The sequence below is a fragment of the Eschscholzia californica genome, unplaced genomic scaffold, assembly GCF_041429995.1.
Source record: "Eschscholzia californica isolate CP2 unplaced genomic scaffold, dmEscCali1.0.p SCAF_3, whole genome shotgun sequence".
Lineage (NCBI taxonomy): Eukaryota > Viridiplantae > Streptophyta > Magnoliopsida > Ranunculales > Papaveraceae > Eschscholzia > Eschscholzia californica.
Genome location: NW_028238420.1, coordinates 34,733,020 through 34,756,665, shown reverse-complemented (window position 1 = coordinate 34,756,665; position 23,646 = coordinate 34,733,020). Strand labels below are relative to the sequence as shown.

Genomic DNA, 23,646 nt, shown 5'->3' with positions numbered 1-23,646 from the left:
GTCTCTATGCTTTCTCATCTTGTTCATAATCTTCTGTCTTATGGCATCCAACAATGCTGTAATAGGGAGGACGCGGGCTTTCTTTACCATGTTGTTAAAGCTCTCAGACAGTTGAGAAGTGATGGCGCCATACCTGTAAGAGAACATTATAACGAATGCCACAACATTTACTGGAATGCTTATAATAAATCATGTCGTGTTAGAACAGTTCACTAGATGTGGTAACATGTAACAGAATGACGGAACACTACAAAGAATGCCCTTCCATAACAGAAGATATGATTAAATGTGAAAAAATAACTGAGTAAACTTAAAGTGTGTCGATAACAGGGTTAATGGTGTTTCAACATTTGAACTGAAAAAGAGTAAACAAAATACCTATCCCCTGGGAAAAAAGAATCGGCCCATGATTCCGGATTAAGGGATTGGAAAAACCTCTCCACATTGGTTCCACCCATCTCAACCATTTGTTCAATGGTTGCGTGATACTCACTCTCGGGTAATGCCCGTGCCGCCGTAAACATAAGACTCTGAAAATAACGTGACTGGCGCGCCCCGTTCCGTATTCTAAAGTTCAGATTACATCGTAAGTGCCAAACACAGAATGAGTGATGAGCGGTGGGAAAAACATTCTTCACGCCTTTTAGAATTCCAGCATTTCTATCCGAAATAAAGGTGTAACGTTTTATCGGATCCACCACTAATTTCAAATTTTGCAGAAACCAATCCCAATTATGATTATTCTCAATGTCCACAACTGCGTAAGCAATGGGGAAAAGACCTAACAAAAAAAGAAAGAAATACAAAATTAGTTATGTTGATGCATAAAGCAATATTGCATAAGAATTTTCAGAAATGTCTACACATAAATGACGAATGACAATTGACATATATAAATGATGCAGCATCGCACCGTCTGCCGCGACATTTTAGATAATGTTCATAAAATCTTGTGAAGTGTTAGCAGGAACATTAGAATGTTAACGTAAGATGTGAAAATGAAAACATACCGTCGTTTCCGTCCTTGGTAACCGCAGCTAAAATGTAGTCATTAAAACGAGTTTTTGCAAATGTTCCATCAATATAGATCACAGGGCGACAGTGTTGAAACCCAAGGATAGATGCGTGAAGGGCAATAAAACTCGAACAAATCTGTTGGTAGTGGGTTCGATTTGCAAATCAATTCTGCTATTGGGATTAGTAGTCGCCAAAGCATCTACGTACCACTTCAACTTTGCATAGGAATCACCCTCATTCCCAAATACTTTGTCCATCGCAACCTTCTTACCACCGTAAGAAAAGTAATAGCTCAACTCAACACCATAATCGTCTTAAAACTTTTCTTTAACTTCAGCCGTACTCCAATCTGGGTGTTTTCTGATGTCTTGATCAATTAGGCTGCCAACAAGTTTACTAGACAACTTGGGATCCGCAGGTTTGAGAACAACATCGAAACAATCGTGTTTCGGTTCGTACTCTTTCAACAGAAACACAAATTTACATCCCAATAGTGCAACCACGTGGACTCTCCAATTACATCCGGGTTTAGAGCAAACGGTAGTCACACGACCTGGTTCATTCTTGATATATTTGTAGTTGTTGTTTGTTGCAATGGTATATCGACCAAGAGCGTGTCGAAAAGCTTTGACACCACCGGGAAATATTTACCCAATCTCAGTAAATATGTCGCCCCATGATTCACATACTAACTTCTTATCATTGTTTTGAGTTGTAGAAAGTGACCTATCAGTTTCCATACTGTAAAATTGAATAAAATGTTATGAAAATATCGTTAAATATCTTAACAGGTTCTTTAATGTATGAACATCTAGTGTAATGTCGGGCCACTAAACAGAATGTACCGACATGCGTGGGAATGTTAAATTAACAGGGAGAATGTTTTACAATTATATGAAATGTGTGAGTTTATGTGAAAATGATGGATAACATTTTACTGAATGTTTCGAATATGTGGTATAATCAGGTGGTCCAAGAAGCAATGTCTGATCATTCTATCTAATGTTGGTCAAAGTGATAATTCCATAGCTATGAAACAAATGTGTTAACACATGATAAAGTACTGTTAACATGTAACAAAATGTTCATAAATTTCAGTAAGTGTTAACACAATCTTTAAAGTTGTACCAAAAACCAAAATAATGTACGGACAACGAAAGAACTATACGGACACTTCAGAAACTAAGCATTAGACAAGAAGGATGAACAAAAGCATAAAATCTCATAAAAAAGAGTTTCATCATCAGCAGTTACCTAGATTTATAGGAGAAGAAGATGGTGATTCGAACAAGTTGATGGCTGAAGCAGAGTCTAGAAACGAACAAGTTGATGGCTGGAGAAGATGACTCGATATGATGAATGAAGAAGAGGGTTTGTGTCTGTAGGTGATGACTGAACGAAGATGATGAAAATATTAGAGAGAGAAAGGTGAAAACAAAGATGATGATTGAAGAGATGATGACTGTAGAGAGATGAAGGTGGAAAAGTTTGAATAGGGTTTGTGTTTCGGTTTAGGTAGAAAGATAAAGTGAAACAGATTTTAGAGAGAGAAAGTGAATCAGATTTTTGAGAGAGAAAGATATGATTTCTTAGGAGCTGTTGGATATATATAGGAGGGCAAAAGAGGGTTTAGAAGAAAATATTAGGTCTTAGAGATACGAGTTGGGCCCGAATTGAACATAGGGATGTGTATTTGGGTTTGATTTGAGATATTAGTTGATTTTTGGGTTTTGGGTGGGTTAATAATCCCTATTGGTTTTTTTTTGTATTTGGGCCCAAAATTTGAGCCTTTCATCAAAAAATTCTAAAAATAAATACATACCACTCATGTCCGTCACCCATTTCCCGCCCAATCTAATCCAAGAGCCTGCCAATGCGTCAGCACCCACATGCCTTACCCTCTCTATCTCTCTCTATTTCTCTTTATTCTTATTTGATTAGACATTCCTCTCAACTTAAAACGCTCTCTCTCTCTAAATTGATTAGACACTAAAACCCTAAAAAACGCTCTCTCTCTTGAAACCAATCGATTTTGGGCGTCTCTCTCTCTCTTTTCGCTCAAACGAAACGATTTCCGACGTTTACCCTCTCAACCGAAGCGTTTCCGGCTACTCTCTCTCTATATTAAACCTTCAAAAGCAACTTCAAAACCTACAGTTCTTCTCTCTCTGCTTATACGGTTGTTCTCTCACTAGTTCGAGAATCATCAAACCCTAAACCTAATTTCTGTTCGTCAGCGTTTAACACACAGGTAAGACTCTGTTCTCCGTCAAAATCTTCTTCCTATCTCTGTTCTTGGTCAAGTTTTAGGGTTTTTGGTGGTGAAATGATGAGTTTGTTTTAAGATTTTGAGTTATTTTCAAAAATTTAGGGTTTCGTTTCACACATTTAGTACTTTGATCTTAATTTTTGGGGTTTAACTTGCTCTTAAATTGTTGTTCTTCGTGATTGTTGTCGACATTTTGGTTTGTGATAAAACATTTTGGGGTTTATTACTTTGATTTGGATTTTGGTTTGTGATAAAACATTTAGTACTTTGATCTGGATTTTGGTTTGTGATAAAACATTTAGTACTTTGATCTGGATTTTGTTTTTGATTTCGGAAGCATGCATCTTCACAGAAGGTAATTTTGGGGTTTATGGTTCTTCATCAAGTTTTTAGCTTAGGTTTGCTGATGAAATTATGGGTTTGCTGTAACATTTTGGGTTGTGATGATTGGTTTTATTTTTAGTTTTTTTTAAAGAACGTATTAACTTGTGTGGAATCATTCTATCTTCTCTGAAATTCTTACTTACTTGTCAGATGATTGGTATGAACATAAATTGTTCCTCCATCGTTACAAGTTCTTTGATAAACGGTAAGTAAAAGAGTTCTATTGTACTCCCACGATTTCTTTTACCATGACAATTGAAGAATGTCTTTTACCACGAACGATAGTAGAGTGGTCGGCTAAGTAATAAATAAGAAACAAACAAGTAAGTGTTCTTCTCCACCGAAATACGTAAAATGTTAGAAAATTCATAATAATGTTTATATATATTGATCAAGAGTTGGAGAATTATTTATGTTAGTTTTGCTTTTGTATCGAATGTTGACTAGTTAAACGTGTGGTGATGGGAACAGGTGAAAAGTAATTTCTGAGTGTTTTGAATGTAGGTAAAAAAGAGATGGAAGAACTTGACTTTGATCTGACTTGGCCTCCAACTTTCTTTTCAGAAGTTTGCGATGTGGCAAAATTATATGAAAATTATGAGATCGTCGAGGATGAAAGTTCTTCCGAAGACGATTTTGTTGAGAAGCCAAAGGTTCAAATGGCTGTAGTTGGTGAACAGAAAGATAAAAACAAACCAAACTCTTTGGTTAAAAGGGTAAAAACTCAGCCAAAAACCCGAACGATGACCGAAAAGGCAAAGTAACTCCAAAAGAAAACAATTAATGTAGAAGAGATTGTGGAGTTGGCAGCACAAAGGTCAGAAGAACAGACTTCAAAGTTGCAGAAACTTGGAAACTGGAAAAAAATGCCCTGTTTGGAAATATGTAAAAGAACACGAACAGGGTTTGTTGGAAGAATTCTTCAGGGAAAGAAACAAAAGGTACGAGTAGGTTACTGTAATGTTGATGCACTGTGGACAATATTGGAACATTAGTGTCTATGTTCTAGCATTATGATTAGGTTACTGTAATGTTCCAGCATTCCTTGAAATGTCATAACATTAGTAGTAGTGACAATGTGTTTTTTCAATATTTGCAGTACAAAAGTGTGGTTCAGCGACGGAATAAACGACATTTGTGGGAAACAACTGGATATGTTAATGATGAATCTGGATTGCGATTCACAAATCATTAACTGGGCAAGCTCATTCCTCACAAGAATCCCGAAATTGAAAGAAAAATGTGTACTATGCTTGCCATCAGAAATATACGTAAGTTAAGTGATTAGGATGTTTTCATATCATCTTTTATATGAGTGAACATTTTGATAACTTTGTGTTTATGGAACAGACAATGATAAAGGATGACGTAAACAGTGCCTCCATCGAACAAATGCTCAATCGAACATTGAGGAATAATATGGGGAAACCAGAAATACTATATGTGTGTGCACCCATTTGTCACTCAACAACGGGAGACAACTCATAGGGGGGACACTGGACACTGTTGATCTATGATATATTTCTGCATCGTTGGACCCATTACGATTCAATGTCCTTTGATATGAAGATGGCAAAGGAGTGCTTGGAAAATGCCAAAGAGTATGCAGCATACGTGGAGGATGCCATGGAAGAGGTAGGATTCACCATGTTTGGAACCCAACAAAAGTACGCAAATGTTCTTGGGGAGCCAACATTCCCTACACAGGGAGAAAAGTAAGTGTTTTGACTCTTTATTTGTTGGTCATTGTGAACATTCATCATAATGTCTTGACATTATGATGAATGTTTTTACTAGTTTGAAATTGTTCCAACATTCCACGAAATGTTGTGGTGAGTCATGAAAATGCCTCATCTGAATATCTTAATTTGGACTAGTTAGTCTATTTCGAGCTGTTACTCTGATGTATTGCTTTTGTTTCCTTACTCAGGTGTTTCTAAGGAGTTTAGCGCGAAAATGGATAAAAGATGGGCATTTTGGTCATTTTGGTCATTTTAATGAAAAGGATATTCTGTTCAATATTAGTGCTCATGTGAAAGTAGAGTCCAATACGGATCCAAAGACGAAAACGGGAGTCGAGTCGGAGTCGGAATCGGAATGAGAAGATTAGCTTAAGTCAAAATTTGGGTCAAGTATTATTAACCATCGGGGTAATTTTGAGACAGGGAAGGATTACGTGGCGTGATTTTAGTTGAGAGATGTTCCATATTTGCATGGCTGCGACACACCATAACTACTTCCTTTTCTTTCTTTTTGGCCAGTAAGTTTCACGTGAATGTTCCCAAAGTTGTTGGGAAATCCTTTTTTATCTCTTATCTCTTTACTAAACAAAAGGAAACAAACCAACCAATTCAAAACCTTCCCTTTATTTTCTCTTCCACCATCCATCCATTCATTATTTCCAAAAAGAAAACTTATGGCTGATCTTTCCCTCTTTTATCTCTCATTTCTAACTTATGGAAATATAAAGTAGAAAGAGAATATCTTTCTCTTGGGAAGAAATAAAACATAGCAAAGAAAGAGATCATACAGTAGAGAGAGAAAGGAAAGATATTGAAGAGATTTTCTTTAACCTAAAGAGGCGTTGGCTGAAAAGGGTTTTGATTTGATATAGAGATTTAACAGAAGATTTCTTCTCTGATTCGGTTATGAGAGACATTGAAGCTGGATATCCCTCTATTACTATGCTGAGATAGAGATTTGATTGAGAATGATATTTTATGAAAGAGATTTCAGCTCTTTTAAAGAAACAGAGATATATTTCAGAGATGAACTAGTTATTTTCTAGAAAGAGAGAGAAGGAAATTTCTTCCTTCATCTTGTTACTGACTAGAGGGATTTGATGGAGATTGGGTATTTTACAGAGAAGGTATGTGGAGATTATGTGAATCACTCTTTTTCTTTCATTATCAATTTGACAGTAGAGAGAGAAAGAGATTTATCTCCTTTGATTGGATTTACTTCTATTTCTGAGAGATATGACAAGAGACACCGGGAGATGGATAAGGAGATTTCTGGGAAAGATTGAAGAATGAGAAATTAGAGCTGCAACTACTTTCTTCTACTTATATAAATATCAGAAAACAGAGCATTGAAGGGGATCACATCTTGGAAGGGAGTAAACTTAGTGTTGATCTTCATCTTCTTCTCTGTTCTTCTTCTTTCCTGAGCTTCAATAAAAATTATAGAGAGAGAAGGAAGACAGAGAGAAGTGGTAAAACAGTGGTTAGTTCATGTTTAGAGAGAGAGAGAGATTAAGAGAGAGAAACATATAGCTATTTTCCAAAGAAAAAATAGTGAGGGAATTGTATAGAGATGGAGAGGGTTTGTGAGAGACTTTAACCATAATCTTTGTAATTTTCTTATTATATGAAGCAAAGAGCAGAGAAACATTAAGAATTTTCTTGGTTTGTTGGGAGTGAGAGTGTTGAAAGAGGTTCTTGTGAGAGGAACCAGACATCATCAAACCTTCATCATCCACCACCATTATCTTTGGTTTTGGAGCATCTTTTAGAGGCATTACTCTTTGGTGATTTCTTTCTTTTATCTTCTTTTGTATTCACTGTCTTTATGTTAATCACTTTAAACATGACTTTCTAATCTCCATCTAGAGAGGATGATGAAACCCATGAGGAGGTTTTTGGAGATATACTCATAAACAAATCAAATATTTCATTGTTCTTCATGTGATTATTCACACTTGATAATTACTTTTAAACGAATTCTTCATTACTCATGCTTCGTGATTTGATATATCATGCTTGAATTAAATTCCTTGATGGTCTATGCTTATTTGTTGATATATCATGTTTTAAGTATTTGTTTCTAAAGGTGATTTTTCGTGGTGGATTCTAAACTCCTAGGTTTCTTCCCCCCATTTGAGTTCATTTTTTATTTCCGTTATTTTATTAAAATATTTTTATCACCAAAACAAATTTTCAAAAACAAAAACCGTCTTACTTCCAAGTCTTAGAATAGGTTTCACTTAGTCTCTGAGGAACGAACCGGTCTTACCGGAATTATTACTTGACACCCGTGCACTTGCGGGTGTAGACCTATTTAGGTTAACCTTTTTAGGCCCATCATGTTGTATCAGTACCCTCTCATGTTTTCACTCTTTTGACAAAAAGTCACGTCATTATTAGTAATGTGGTCTCATTTCACATTATGTTTCAGTATTGTCTCTGACTGTAAAAACATTATTTGTTATGCTTTAACATTTCCTTTGTGGCGTGAACAACCCAGATTGTGGTCTCTTCGTTATTTTGAAAATTGAAAAACTTGTGGAGGACTGCATTAGAATCGGACACAAAGAACAAACACAAAAGCCAGATTGGGTTTCATTGGCACAAAGGAAGAGGGCAAAGCTCACCCACAAGATATTGAAGCAGAATACGATGTATTGGAGGATGGCCCGTGATTGAAAGTGTGGTTGCCCCCACAAATGTTTTTTTCGGAAAGGATGTTTTAATTAAAAATGAAGTTGTTTTTCAGGTAACGGATTATGTTCATATCACTAAACCCGCAACGACTTTATTCTTGATTAGATTACAAACAAAAACGGTTTATAAATTATTTTGTGATATTAAGTACTGACAATGATTGGAATGAGATATTTATGTGGAAACAATATGTGACATGCATAGACGACAAAGAGTTTGTTTCAGGAAGGAACATACAAAATAATGTTAGAACATTCTGCAGAATGTTGCCACATAGTAGCAAATGTTGACACATTCTCTGGACTATTGTCCGCATTGGTGGAAATGTTAGTGAAATACGCAATAATGTTCATTCATTATTAGGAATGTTTGCAACATATTGCATAATGTTGACAAATAGTAAATAAGAGCTAGCCATGTAAGGATTCATTCACTAAACATTTAGTAGAATGTTTTGAACGGTAAATATATTTACTAGACAAAAAAATATTTACTAAAACAAATTTTTTTTACTAAGACATTTAACATAATGTAGCGACAGTCTCTTATATGTTGAGACATATCGTTGAATGTTAAAGCATTTAGTAAAATGTGAACTATAGTTGGGATCGACATGTCGCACTGTTGTGATAAGCGGGATGGTTGCACCTACGACAGATTCTTTTTCTCCTCGTAACATCTCCGGAACTCTGCAACCGTGTTGTACGTGGTCTGCCGGGTGCCCTTTTAAGTAGTGGAGGAAGAGTCTTGGTTAATGGATCAAAAGTATAGGGTTCGTCAAAATTTGGAACGGGGTAAACACAATGTTGGTATGTGTTTCTGTAAGCCTCCACCGTCCAGACGGGATCATAAAAACAAGTACTATCACTAGGAGTCTTGTTGATGCATAGCATTGCATGTTGACACGGAAGCGAATCTACTTGCCAACGCCGACAAGAGCATGTGAGTGTACCAAGATTTACGGAATGGAGTGCAGTCAAATATACTTCATAAATAAGTGGGGCTGCCTCAACGTATCTCCACGTCTCCGCAACTTGGTATTTCGCTTCCTGTTCCAAGTTAATGGATGGGTAAAAAAATGTATTCCATCCACTAGCGGCGTCTCTATGCTTTCCCAACTTGTTCATAATCTTCCGTCTTATGGCATCCAACAATGCTGTAATAGGGAGGACGCGGGCTTTCTTTATCATGTTGTTGAAGCTCTCAGACAGTTGAGAAGTGATGGCGCCATACCTGTAATAAAAGAGAAAAGCATTAAAATGAATGTTACAACATTTAATGGAATGCTTTTAATAGAACGTACTGTGTTATAACATTCCATGAGATTGTGTAACATGTAACAAAATGGCAAAACACTAGAAAGAATGTGGATAACAGAAGATATGATTAAAATGTGAAAGGAAAATTTAGATGACCTAATGCATGGAAACATTTACATGATTGTAAACAAAAATTAGTGGAATGTAGACAACAGAGCATATGGTGGTACAATAGTTTCCTAAATGTTGGACAATGCGTGGAATGTTGTGTAAACATAAAGTGTGTCGATAACAGGGTTAATGGTGTTTCAACATTTGAAGTGAAAATAATTGAGTAAACAAAATACCTATCCCCTGGGAAAAAAAAAATCGTTCCATGATTCCGGATTAAGGGATTGAAAAAACCCTCTCGACATTGGTTCCACCCATCTCAACCATTTGTTCAATGGTTGCATGATACTCACTCTCGGATAATGGTCGTGCCGCCGTAAACATAAGACTCTGAAAATAACGTGACTGGCGCGCCCCGTTACGTATTCTCAAGTTCAGATACAACATAAGTGCCAATCACAGAATGAGTGATGAGTGGTGGGAAAAACATTCTTCACGCCTTTTAGAATTCCACCATGTCTATCCGAAATAAAGGTGTAACGTTTTATCGGATCCACCACTAATTTCAAATTTTGCAGAAACCAATCCCAATTATGATCATTCTCAATGTCCACAACTGCGTAAGCAATGGGGAAAAGACCTAACAAAAAAAGAAATACAAAATTAGTTATGTTGATGCATAAAGCAATATTGCATAAGCATGTGCAGAATTGTCTACACAGAAATGGCGAATGCAGGTTGAAATATATAAATGCTGCAGCATTGCACCGAGTGCCGCAACATTGTGGTAAATGTTCCTAAAATGTTGTAAAGTGTTAGAAGGAAAATTAGAATGTTAACGTAAGATATGCAAATGAAAACATACCGTCGTTTCCATCTTTGGTAACAGCAGCTAAGATGCAGCCATTAAAACGAGTTTTTGCGAATGTTCCATCAATATAGATCACAGGGCGACAGTGTTGAAATCCAAGGATAGATGCGTGTAGGGCAATAAAAACTCGAACAAATCTATTGGTAGTGGATTCGATTTGCAAATCAATTCTGCTATTAGGATTAGTAGTCGCCAAAGCATCTACGTACCACTTCAACTTTGCATAGGAATCACCCTCCTGCCCAAATACTTTGTCCAACGCAACCTTCTTACCGCCGTAAGAAAAGTATTAGCTCAACTCAACACCGTAATCGTCGCGGAACTTCTCTTTAACTTCAGCCGTACTCCAATCTGGGAGTTTTCTGATGTCTTGATCAATGAGGCTGCCAACAAGTTTACTAGACAACTTGGGATCCGCAGGTTTGAGAACAACATCAGAAAAATCATGTTTCGGTTCGTACTCTTTCAACTGAAACACAGATTTACATCCCAATGGTGCAACCGCATGGACTCTCCAATTGCATCCAGGTTTAGAGCAAACTGCAGTCACACGACCTGGTTCTTTTTTGATATATTTGTAGTTATTCTATGTCGCAATGGTATATTGATCAAGAGCGTGTCGAAAAGCTTTGACACCACCGGGAAATATTTGCCCAATCTCAGTAAATATGTCGCCCCATGATTCACATACTAACTTCTTATCATTGTTTTGAGATGTAGAAAGTGACCTATCACTTTCCATACTGCAAAATTGAAGAAAATGTTATGAAAATATCGTAAAATGTCTTAACAGGTTGACAAATGTTAATATCAACTGGGGGAATGTCGTATCATACAACTGGGGGAATGTCGTATCATTTAGCGGAATGTTCTCATATTTTGTGAAATGTCAAATTAACTGGGAGAATGTTTTACCTTTTTAAATTTTTTTGAGTTTCTGTGAAAATGATAGAAAACATTTTACTTAAGGTTTCGAATATGTGCTAAAATCATATGGTCTACGAAGCAATGTCTGATCATTTTATAAAATGTTGGTCACAGTGATCATTCTATAGCATTGCAACAAATGTGTTTACACATAATAAAGTACTGTTAATATTAAACAAAATGTTCTCAAAATCTAAACAATGTTAACACAAATTGTAAAGTTTTGTTATAAAAATAGAAGAACTTGAGAGAAAAAACAAATAAACTGTACATACAAACTAGAAATATGTGGTAAAATCATATGGTTCACGAAGCAATGTCTGATCATTTTATAAAATGTTGGTCACAGTGATCATTCTATAGCATTGCAACAAATGTGTTAACACATAATAAAGTTATGTTAACATTTAACAAAATGTTCTCAAAATCTCAACAATGAAATTATAAAAACAGAAGTTGAGAGAAAAAATCCTAAACTATACGGACAAATCAAAAACTGTAAGTACAAACCAGAAACTAATCATCACAAAAGAAGGATGAACAAAAGCATAAAATCTCATAAAATACAAATCATAAACAGTTACCTGGTTTTATAGGCGAAGAAGATGATGATTCAAGTTTTATAGGCGAAGAAGATGATGACTGAAGTTTATGAAGCACAGTCTACAGAGAAGATGATGACTAAAGTTTAGGCGAAGAAGGTGATGACTGAACCACGAAAACGTGAAAAGGGTTTGTGTCTCGGTCTCGATTATTTTAGAGAGAAAAAGGTGCAAAAGATTGAATATGGAGATGAATGAAGATGATTATTGAAGAAGATGATGACTGTAGAGAGATAAAGGTGGAATAGATTGAATATGGTCGGTGAGGTTCGAGAGAGAAAAGAGGGTTTGGGTTTGTGTTTCGGTTTAGGTAGAGAGAGAAAGTAAGAACAGATTCTGGAAGAGAGATATTTTGGAGAGAGAAAAATTTCCGGTTTATATAGGGAGGGAGTTGTTGAATATATATAGGAGGGCAAAAGAGGAATTAAAAAAAAAAATTAGGTCTTAGAGGTACGAGTTGGCAAGGGATTGAGCATAGGGATGTGTATTTGGGTTTGATTTGAGATATTAGTTGATTATTGGGTTTTGGGTGGGTTAATAATCCCGGTTGGGTTTTTTTTTTGTATTTGGGCCCAAAATTTGGGCCTTTCATTAAAAATTCTCTTTTTAAAGGGTCTTATGTTCAAAACAAAACCCAAAGAAGGGGTTAAACTAGAAACACAAAATAAAGAAAGAAGATTTTAACGCTTTTATCATTATTACTTAAAGAGGTTTTGGGAAAAACGCCAAAATTGGGTCAACAATAAGCCCTAGGCCCGCGTTAGATAGGATAGAAGAACCAGGTCCAAAGGCGTCAGGCTTCAAAAACTGACAACAAAACAACCTTGCTTTTTCGCGGAATTACAGAAATGCCACGCACCGATGCTCGTGAAATTTTGAATTTTTTTTTTGCAAAATCTGACGTACGCTCAGATTTGAAATGAAAAGTACACGCAACCGTCACTTCTCCGTTAATTCATTCTCACGCCTGTCAATTTTGAGAAACCGGAAAAACCATCTTCTCTCTCTTCATTTCGACTCATTCTTCGTTCCAACTTCTCCATTTTGCCTGATTCTTCATTACAACATTTCTCTCTGTCTCTCTTTAGAAATCAGTTCAAAAGCACCTGATTCTTCTTCATTTTGCCTGAACATAAAGCCCTAGACCTATCTCTCTTTAGAAATCAGTTAAAAAATACTAAGTTTTCATACTCTCACACCCCTATTACACAAAAAGCCCTAAATCTGCAAATATATCTCTTACAAATTTAATTTCGTCTGTGCGGATGGTGAAGAAAAACACTCAAAAGGCCACTTCCTCAAAAAAAAATTGAAGAACCAGCAAGAACAAGATCTAAAATGGTTAAAGAAACAAAAATGAAGGAACAGGTTGCTACAAGTAGCCCTAGGAAAAAGAAGGTATAATGCAGTTATTTCAAACAAATGATTTATTTTGAAGTACAAAATTTGCAGGCTTCAATTTCAGTTCATTTTACTTTAGGGTTTCACCAAGCATTTGGTGAAACCCTAAAGTAAAATGGAGAATGCGACTCTCAAATCATTGATTGGTTTTCAGACCACCTTCACAGCAGCACAATAAACAAAAGCAGGGAGATAATATTCATGTCATCCATCCTCTTCGTAAAATTGCTTCACACTTTTTTATTGTTTGAACAGATTTATCAAATATTTGTTGATATGTACAATTGGTAATTTGCAGACCATGATCAACAAGAACTCGAGTCCCGAACAATAACTGCAAATTTAAATGACAAAATGAAGGAGCAGTTTATGAGAAACCATTCCTCAGCGTTTTGTGCTCCACTCAACACACCCTACACAGATGATTCATACTATGGGTATCACTGGATGCTTCTAGTCTATAGATTTCAGGAAAATGAATGGAGCCACTATAATTCTCTCATCAATGACCGGGACCTGGCTGATAGGTGTAACAGAAATGCAAGGAAGTTTGCAGAGCACCTTGCAGGTGTTTTAAATGAGATGCGATACAGACGTAAAAGACTGAAGAAAAAGGTGTCAGTTTTAAGGGAAGAAGAATGTCCACAACAAGGCAAATAGTAAGTTCCATTTGCTTCTTTACTACTTGTAATGTCTACAACATCGTATAATCGAAAATTGATTTTATCTGGCAGACCGGACTGCGGGATTTACGTCATGCTGCATCTTGCAAGAATATTCATGGACATTCAAGATATGAACATGCCAATTAGTTGCTCGCAACTTGAACAATTTAGGGACAAAGCTAGAAGAAAAAGGACGGAGCTGACTTACAAAATTTAAGCGAGCCCAAAAGGCTTGGAGGAAGAGAATTGAAGAGGAAGGCTGATAATTGTTGAATTGTTGTTAACTATGGTTCATGTTGTATTCATACTGCAATATGCAGTAAATACTTCTGTTTTGAATTATGGTCGAATTGAAGACTATGTGAAGGGTTTCACTTTCGGTATAACAATTGAATGCGTAGCGTTCTTCTCCAAATTTAGAATAAATATAAAGTTGTACTGTAAATCTTAAAATGCACACTGCAATATGAATAACAACATGTACTGTAAATTATATAATGAACAATACATTTAATAGTGTACAGTAAATAACTATATTTACTATAAATAACCATACGTACTGTAAGTTATATAATGTACAACATATAAAAAAATGTTCTATAGGCATCCAGGATAACTTTGTTAAGGGTACAAAGTTGTACAACTTCAACTAAATCACTATGTACAACTTCAACCCAAAGAAACATTGGTCGATTTGAAGACTATATGTGAAGGGTACACAGTTGCACTGTAAATTTTGCAATTTACAGTACATTTTACAGTGTACAGTAAATAACAATATTTACCGCAAGTAACCACATATACTGTAAAATATATAATGTACATTATATACCAATATGTTCTATAGACCTTCAGGATTACAAAGTTGTACAACTTCGAATAAAGGTAACATTGGTCGAGTTGAGGACTATATGCGAAGGGGGGAACCACCTGTGAAAATTTTATGGCCTAGCATACATTTCAAAACAAAGAGGGCATCCAAGTATGTAATCTAAATTGTATAATGTATAGTACATTTTTTAATGGAAGGTTGGTAAGAATATGTACTGTAAATAAACTCTGCACACACTTACGAAGCTGGAATTAATTATGTTGAACACAATAGTTACATACATTAAAAGTTTACATTTTCAATTGTAGACACCAAAAAAAGGATACATTAAGTATATACATTAAAAGCTTGCATTTTCAACTGTGGACAACAAAAGAAGCTTACATTTTCAACTGAATACAAACATTAAATCACTTGAAGCACATAGACAGAAAAACAGATCCACAAGTTTAGTAGAAACAAAAACTAAACATGACGAAAGACTCTCTAAAGAATCTGAAAGGCAACCAATTCGTGGAAATACATTTCATAAATTGTAGAGTGCCCACTATAGAACTTACTGCACCAGAAACATACATCTGCCACATACCCTCTGTCAGTACCCATCCCTATATTGGTTCATTACAGGATGCACGATTGTTGGTCGTCAGTTGATTACATCTGCAACAAATCCTCTGTCTTTTGGGAAAATTCCATGCACTTTCAATTCGAGTAGTGCGAGGTCTACCAGGACGTTTCTTTGTGAGAGGAGGAAGAATCATCGTGTCTTTGTCATATGATTTAGGCTCATTAAACGTTGGTATAGGTTTAACGGACTGACTGTACGTCTTACAATAGGCTTCGGTAGTGACATTGGCATCAAAAAATGACGAGGCATCACCTCCGTTCATTTTTATACATAAAATTGCATGCTCACACGGTATGCCTTCTACTTAACACTTACGACATGAGCATGTGCGTTGAGCCAAGTCAATCGAACGACTCGTCATAGACAATACCTCGTACTGAGCTTCTCCGGACTGCACACACGTCCAACTACAAACCACATTGTAGCGCACCTGCATTTCTTTGTCTACCTTCGGGCATAAGAAGGAACCCGAACTAGATGACTCGACTCGCCTCTCGTTCATCATATTCATGATCTTCATGCGCAAAAGATCCAGCATGACTGTTATCGGCAGAACTCTCTCGTCTCGGATCCATGAATTGAAGGACTCAGACAAGGAGGAGCAAATTAAACCATACCTTTTGCCTGGGGAGAAGGCATCTGCCCAGTGAACAGGGTTAACAGACTTCAAAAAAGATTCAACACCCGCGCCACCCATTACACAAAGCTCCCCAATGTATTTGGTAAAGTCTGAGGTAGTAAGTGTACGAGCCAATTTGAACATCAACGACTGGAAATAATTTGACTTATTGGCACCATTTCTAACGCGTAAATTCAAGTTGTTTCGCAAGTGCCACACACAGTATGAGTGGTTGGCCAATGGGAATACATTCCGAACATAATTTAATATACCATTATGCTTATCAGACATGAAAGTAAGAGCATCACCACTATCTATACAATCCTTCAAATTTCCAAAGAACTAGAGCCAGTTGCTGTCGTTCTCTACATCAACTACAACATAGGCCAGAATGAAAAAGTTTGCGTAGTGCAAAATGATTGAGTATAAATACCAAAATCATACACATGACGTCAGGAAAAAATAATCCTAAACACTAGTGTTCCCTGTCAATAGTAAAATGTTGTAGGAACGAACACACGGCTAAACAACCGTTCTGTTCCCTATAAATAATAAAATGCACGAGGAACAGGTTGAAGAAAAATAATACAATCGTTTCCATTCTTCGCAACTGCAGCAAGAATACATCCATTATACTTTGTTTTAGCAAACGTACCATCAACAAAAATCAAAGGCCGACAATGCTTGTAACCTTCAATGCATGCTCCAAGAGAAATAATTTTTTTTTACAAAACGATGTGACTCTTTATCAACTTCTAGATCGATATGAATGTTAGGATTAGATCTTGACGGAGCATCCACATTCCAGGATAGTTTTGCATAGGAATTGACTTCCTCACCAAATGCTATACAAATTGTCGCATATCTAGCATGATATAAGTAGTAGTAACTCAGTTTAATACCATAATCCTTCTTGAAGGAACTAACAATGTCCTTCGTGTTCTTGGTAGGGTTCTCTCTAATGTCCTCTACAATAAAAAAACTAACAGCTTCAGTCGATAGTCGAGGTTTGCGTATACCGGTGATGAAGTCTTCACAAGTGTAAACTAGATTATAGGCTCTCAAGATAAACATCGATCTCGACTTAAGAGGAGCGACCACGTGAATTCTCCAATCACATTTAGTACTTTTGCAAACACATGTTACACGATCTCGGTCATTCTTCGCAAACACAAATTGTACCCATGTTTGATCGAGTATCTACTTAGATCATAACGAAATGCAATAACATCGCCAAGAAATTCTTGACCGACATGGGTTGATGTTCAAAGCGGCTCATCAACCGCAATGATTCCACAAGAAATGATACTGTACCGATTCATTCCTATAGGGGAACGAACTAACAGATTAGGAACAGAAAAATGTACAGTACATGAACACGAAAAACGAACGATATAAGGAATGATAATGTACCGATTCATTCCTTGTGGAATGATTGAGGATGATGATCTTGCAAAATTTGAAGAATTCGGAGGGAAGAATTCGGAGGGAAGAATTCAAGTTCAAACCTGCACAATTGAAGGAATACAAATATAAGGTGAAGGAAGCTGTAGCATTTACAGAAAACTGACAAGTTACAACAAAACGTACTAACTAATTGGGAACTGGGCAATGTATGATGCACTTGAAAACTAAACGGGAACTGTCTACTGACTAATAAATATATCGATTAATTACTGGTGGATTCATGGAGGATAATGATCTTGAAGTATCTGAATAGTGGGTGCTGAACAATTCACGTTCCAAACTGCACAAATTAAGGAAAAAGAGAGAAATATAAGGTGAACGAAACTGTAAAAAGTACATAAAATACACAAATGACAAAAAAACGTACTAACTAACGGGGAACGGGAAAATGTACGATACATTTAAAAACAAAACGGGAATTGTGTACTGACTAAAAATATACTGATTAATTTCTGGTGGATTCATTGAGGGTGATGATCTTGAAGTACTTAAAGAGTGGGGACTGAAGAACTCACGTTCTAACCTGCAAACCAGAAACCTCAAATGTTTTGCTAGACAAAAAAAATAATCATATCACACTATAATAGTGTATTTAACCATAGTGGAGTGCTTCGGGAACTTCTCTCATAGATTTCTGCTTCAGTAATCGACTCTTCATTTGACTGGGACACCATTCCTTCTATATTCATTCTGCAGAACAGAAGGAATGAACCAGTGATCCGTATATAATTTGTTTCCAAGGAGTTGTCAAAATGACAGTTAAATATTCATCATTTTACTGAGTTTTGTTGGAAGTATATTCATCATCTATAAATGATTTCATTCAAGGCAAGAAGATGAATTTAAGTGAAACTATTTTTGTTGAATTAAGGATCATTCATGGCAGAAGAAACATTAAATGATAGCATTAAAGGAAAAAACATGAGTTCTTGAGTGTAACTGTTTGTCTTTAAGGATCATTCATGGCAAAAGAAACATTAAATAGCATTCAAGGCAACAAGATGAGTTTTATAAACATTAAAATCACTGACCTGAATAAAAAAAGAAAACTTGATTAAAAAGATGACGATCTTTTCATCTATAGATAGAGTAAGTAGTTGAAAGCAGAAGGGCAGGAAGGAATTTTACAACCCCAAAAAAATTCAGGCGAAAAATTTGAGAAAAAATGGCGCCATTAATCTCTGTTTTGGTTGTAAAGAGAGAAAGATGTTACTAATCTTAAAGCCCATGCTGACTGTGATTGAGCTGGATGCCTTGATACTAGAAGATCTACCTCAGGGTACTGTGTTTTTTTGGGGTCTAAATTGGTTCTTGGTCCTCTAAGAAGCAACCTACAGTGGCTGGATCCAACACTAAGGCTGAATATAAGTCTCTTGCTCGTGTCTCTTCTGAATTGCTCTGGATCTCTTATTTGCTTGAGGAGCTTGGTGTTTCTCTCTCTAAGCCCTTTGAGTTGTTTTGTGACAACATGGGTGCTAAACATCTTGCCATGAATCCAGTGTTTCATGCTAGGACAAAACATGTTGAAATTGACTATCACTGTGTGAGAGAACTTGTTGCCTCAGGTGTTCTTAAGTTAGAATTTGTTCCTTCTTCTCAGCAGCTGGCTGATGTGTTTACTAAAGAGCTTTCAAATCCTCTGTTCACCTCTCTTCTCCATGAGATGATGTTGTTTGTCTCTGCTTCAATCTGATTTCTCTTTGTTCATCAGCTTGAGGGGGAGTGTAAGGATATAGAAAGATGAGATTGTCTAAGAATAAGAGGTGGGTGCCGTTAGCTAAAGAGAGGAGTGTCATTTCTGTTATTTCCTGTTATAACTAACCCTCTCTCTAACAACACTCATGTATAAATAAGAACTAACTCCTCCTAATTTATTAATGAAATGAGTTGTGTTCTTATTCTTCCTCTAAACTAAGAATTACTAAATATTACATGGTATCAGAGCTTCTAAGGTTTTGATTGATCACGATCAAACGACATTAATGGAGTCGGTAAACTCAGTTAATTCTTCACCTTCATCTTCCTCAAATCTCAGATCTCATTCTGCAGCAATAAACATCACAAATTATGTTTCAGACAAACTTGACGAATCAAATTATTTGATCTGGAAAGATCAATTCGATTCAATTCTGATTAGTAATGATCTTTATTGTTATGTTGATGGAACTATGATCAAACTAGAAGAATCGGTCAATAATTCAGAAGGAAGATCTATACCTAATCCTGAGTTCATCAGCTGGAGAAAACAAAATAATTTTGTAAGATCGTGTCTAAAAGCTACTTTTTCTAAATCAATTTCAGCAGATGTATTAGGTCTTCAAACCTCGCAAGAGATCTGGACTTATTTAGAAACAGTATATGCTGAGGAATTTGAGGCAAAACAAGATTTTCTTCGTCGACAACTTCAAAACACAAAGAAAGGATCAGCATCTGTAAGTGAATACCTTCCAAAACGCAAATCTATTTCTGATTCATTTACCGCTGTTAGAGGTAAGGTTTCAGATAGAGAAATGATTCGAATTATACTATCTGGTTTAGGAAAATAGTTTAATCATTTTATTATCACTATGAATAATCGAACAGACAATATTACATTACCTGAGCTTAGATCAAGCTTTCTTCATCATGAACAATGGCTATTGACTCAAGAACAAGAAGATCAATTAGCCTATTATGTTAAAAATCTTCCACAAAAGAATATGAGACCAAATTCATACAGATCGAATCAGTTTTCAAATTCATACAAATCAAACCATTCTGGTTCTAAATTCAACTATATTCAGTCCTCGAGACCAAATTCAAACACAAATTTTCAGAAATCAGGTGAATCTCAGATTAAAACACAACAAAATTCAAACGCAACTTCAAATTCAAACACAAATTCACATTCAATTCAGAATCAAATCAAAATTCACAATATCAGCATAATCAGAAGGCAATGAACTTTGATTTCTCAAGCATACCTTGTGGAATCTGTAGAAAGTGTGAACATCAAGCACATAGATGCAGATTTCGATATTCATATGATAAGTATTCCAATACACAAGCATTTGCTGGGATGCATATCTCAGATGAGTTTAAGTCAGACGATCAAAATGGAAAAGATGAATCAGGCCATGAAGAATGCAACGATGCTATACTAGAAGAATGTAATATTGCCTCAAAAACTTCTGTGTGTACATCAGGTGGTTCTTGGCTTGCAGATACTGGAGCTTCCAGTCATATGACAAATAATGCTAAGGTAATCACTACTCCTAAGCCTTATATTGGTTCTCGATCTGTTCTAGTAGGAAGTGGTAATTCAATACCTATAACTAGTTCAGGAGATGCTCAAATTCAATCAAATTCTCATGATTTTTATCTGAAAAACATTCTTCTTGTACCTGATTTGAGAAAGAACTTACTATCTGTGTCAAAATTCACTAGAGATAACAATTGCTCAGTAGAGTTCTTTCCATGGGGCTATGATGTTAAAGACTTAGCTACTCAAGTAATATTAACAGCAGGACCTATGATAAATGACTTATATCCAATTGAATTTGACACACTTACAACTCAAGAATAAGCATATGTGTCAACTACAACTGGTTCAGCAGCCTTGTGGCATCAAAGACTTGGTCATACTGCTAAATCAGTTTTAGAGACTCTTCATAGGTCTTCTTATATTTCACTTGATTCATCTGACTCAGTGGGCATATGTGAGCCATGTCAACTAGGTAAAAGTAAGTCTCAGCCTTTTGAACATTCTTCAAGTATTATTCCTAGTCCTCTTCACATGATTCACTGTGATATTTGGGGACCATCTCCAACTACATCTATTTCAGGAGCTAGATATTACATATTGTTTGTTGATGATTTCAGTAGACACTTTTGGATATATCCTATGAAGTTGAGATCAGAGAGTCTCACATGTTTCAAGCAATTCAAGCTCACTTTTGAGAAACTTTTCTCTACTTTTATTAAAAAATTTCAAACAGATGGAGCTCCTGAATTGTCCAAGGGTGAGTTTAAACAGTTTTTGGATAGTAATGGTATTTCCTTAAGATGCTCTTGTCCATATACTCCTCAGCAGAATGGAAGAGCTGAGAGAAAGAATAGACAAATCATAGAGATGGGAAATACTTTAGCTTTTCAATGTTTTCTTCCTAAGGAATATTGGTTTGAAGATTTGATACTGCTTCTTATATTATTAACAGATTGCCCCACTAAAGTGCTTGATGGTAAATCCCCTTATGAAATTTTGTTTGGTCAAGTTCCTGATTATTCCATGCTGAAAGTGTTTGGCTCAGCTTGCTATGCACACTTAGCAGCTATAAGGGAAGATAAATTGAGTCCTAAGTCACTGAAATGTGTCTTCTTGGGCTACAGTACAATTTACAAAGGATATATATGTCTGGACAAAAGTACTGGTAGAGTATATTTCTGAAGACATGTGGTGTTTGATGAAGGGTGTTTTCCTTTTGCTGAGACTCCTTCCTCATCATCTCTTGATATTATTCAATCCCCTGACAAAGTGATTCTACCCATCATCACTACAACTGGAGAAATATCTATACCTGAGGTATCATTATCTTCTTCTTCTTTTCATAATTTTATTCCTTCTCAGGGCGAGTCAAGTAGTTCATCTAGGATAAGTCCTATTCATGAGGCTCCTATCACCGTCTCAGAGGCTTTGCCAGTTCACCCCATGACTACAAGATCAAAATTGGGTGTTCATAGGCCTAAGTACTTACTAGACTATGTTTCTCATTTCTCTGTCTGCCATCCACTTCCACAAGCTTATCTGAGCTTATTAGAGGTTCCTCCTGATCCTACAACTTATAAGCAGGCTTCTAGAGATCCAGCTTGGTGTAAAGCAATGCAAGAGGAATTTGATGCTTTACAAAAGAACAATACTTGGACCTTAGTCCCTTATACCCTTGATATGAATATCTTAGGCTGTAAATGGGTCTTTAAGACCAAACTCAGAAAGGATGGGAGCATTGAAAGACACAAGGCTAGGCATGTGGCAAAGGGGTTTAATCAACTTGATGGTGTAGATTATACTGAGACTTTCAGTCCTGTGGTGAAGTCTTCCTTTATCAAGGTAGTTCTTACTTTGACAGTTACAAATGGCTGTCACATCAAACAGTTGGATGTGTCAAATGCCTTTCTTCATGGGGTTCTTGATGAAAATGTGTATATGGTTCAACCCCCTAGATTTGTTGATTCAGATAACTCTTCTCTAGTGTGTCATCTTCACAAATCTCTATATGCATTGAAGCAAGCTCCAAGAGCCTGATACACTAGATTTTCTGATTTTGTCCAACAATATGGTTTTCAGAGGAGTTCTACATATCACTCCATGTTTGTCTTCACTCAAGGAGGTGATACACTTGTTCTTTTACTCTATGTGGATGATATTATATTGACTGGGTCTTCTTCTTCACTTATTCAGTCTCTTATTTCTACCTTAAGTGTTGATTTTGCAATGAAGGACCGTGGTTCATTACATTATTTTTTGGGTATTGAAGTGAATTCCCTCCCTACCTCTGGCTTGTTACTAACTCAGAGGAAATATGCTCTGGAGCTTCTTCAGAAAGTTGATCTCTTGGACTCCAAACCTATAGCTACACCTATTCCTTTTGGAAGGAGGTTGTCTATTCATGATTGTGATGCTTTGCCTGATCCTACTTTGTATATAAGTCTAGTTGGGGGTTTGCAATATCTAACTATGACTAGACCAGATATCTCCTTTGGAGTGAATTATGTAGCTCAATTCATGCAGTCTCCTACTGATGTTCATCTTTAGTTTGTTAAAAGGATACTCAGATATGTCAAGGGTACTTTGGGTTCTAGTATTCCTATTTACCCAGGAGATGTTACTAATCTTAAAGCCTATGCTCTGGATCTTCTGAATTGCTCTGGATCTCTTATTTGCTTGAGGAGCTTGGTGTTTCTCTCTCTAAGCCCTTTGAGTTGTTTTGTGACAACATGGGTGCTAAACATCTTGCCATGAATCCAGTGTTTCATGCTAGGACAAAACATGTTGAAATTGACTATCACTGTGTGAGAGAACTTGTTGCCTCAGGTGTTCTTAAGTTGGAATTTGTTCCTTCTTCTCAGCAGCTGGCTGATGTGTTTATTAAAGGGCTTTCAAATCCTCTGTTCAC

At 36.3% G+C, this 23,646-nt stretch overlaps 2 long non-coding RNA genes across 2 annotated transcripts in view; one reads left to right on the top strand and one right to left on the bottom strand.

Moving 5' to 3' along the window:
- The first annotated feature begins 5,020 nt into the window (after nucleotides 1-5,020).
- On the top strand, nucleotides 5,021-8,278 carry LOC147549781 (uncharacterized). The gene is made up of 2 exons (XR_015238877.1): nucleotides 5,021-5,385; nucleotides 7,916-8,278. It is a non-coding gene; the product is annotated as an uncharacterized LOC147549781 (long non-coding RNA).
- An 8,321-nt stretch (nucleotides 8,279-16,599) lies between these two features.
- LOC147549779 (uncharacterized) overlaps nucleotides 16,600-23,646 on the bottom strand; it is a 47,238-nt gene continuing 40,191 nt past the window's right edge. Inside the window, exons 2-5 of the long non-coding RNA XR_015238876.1 lie at nucleotides 17,926-23,083; nucleotides 17,705-17,774; nucleotides 17,441-17,535; nucleotides 16,600-17,351 (exon numbers count right to left, since the gene is read on the bottom strand). This is a non-coding gene — a long non-coding RNA (uncharacterized LOC147549779). The remainder of the gene's footprint in view (nucleotides 17,352-17,440; nucleotides 17,536-17,704; nucleotides 17,775-17,925; nucleotides 23,084-23,646) is intronic.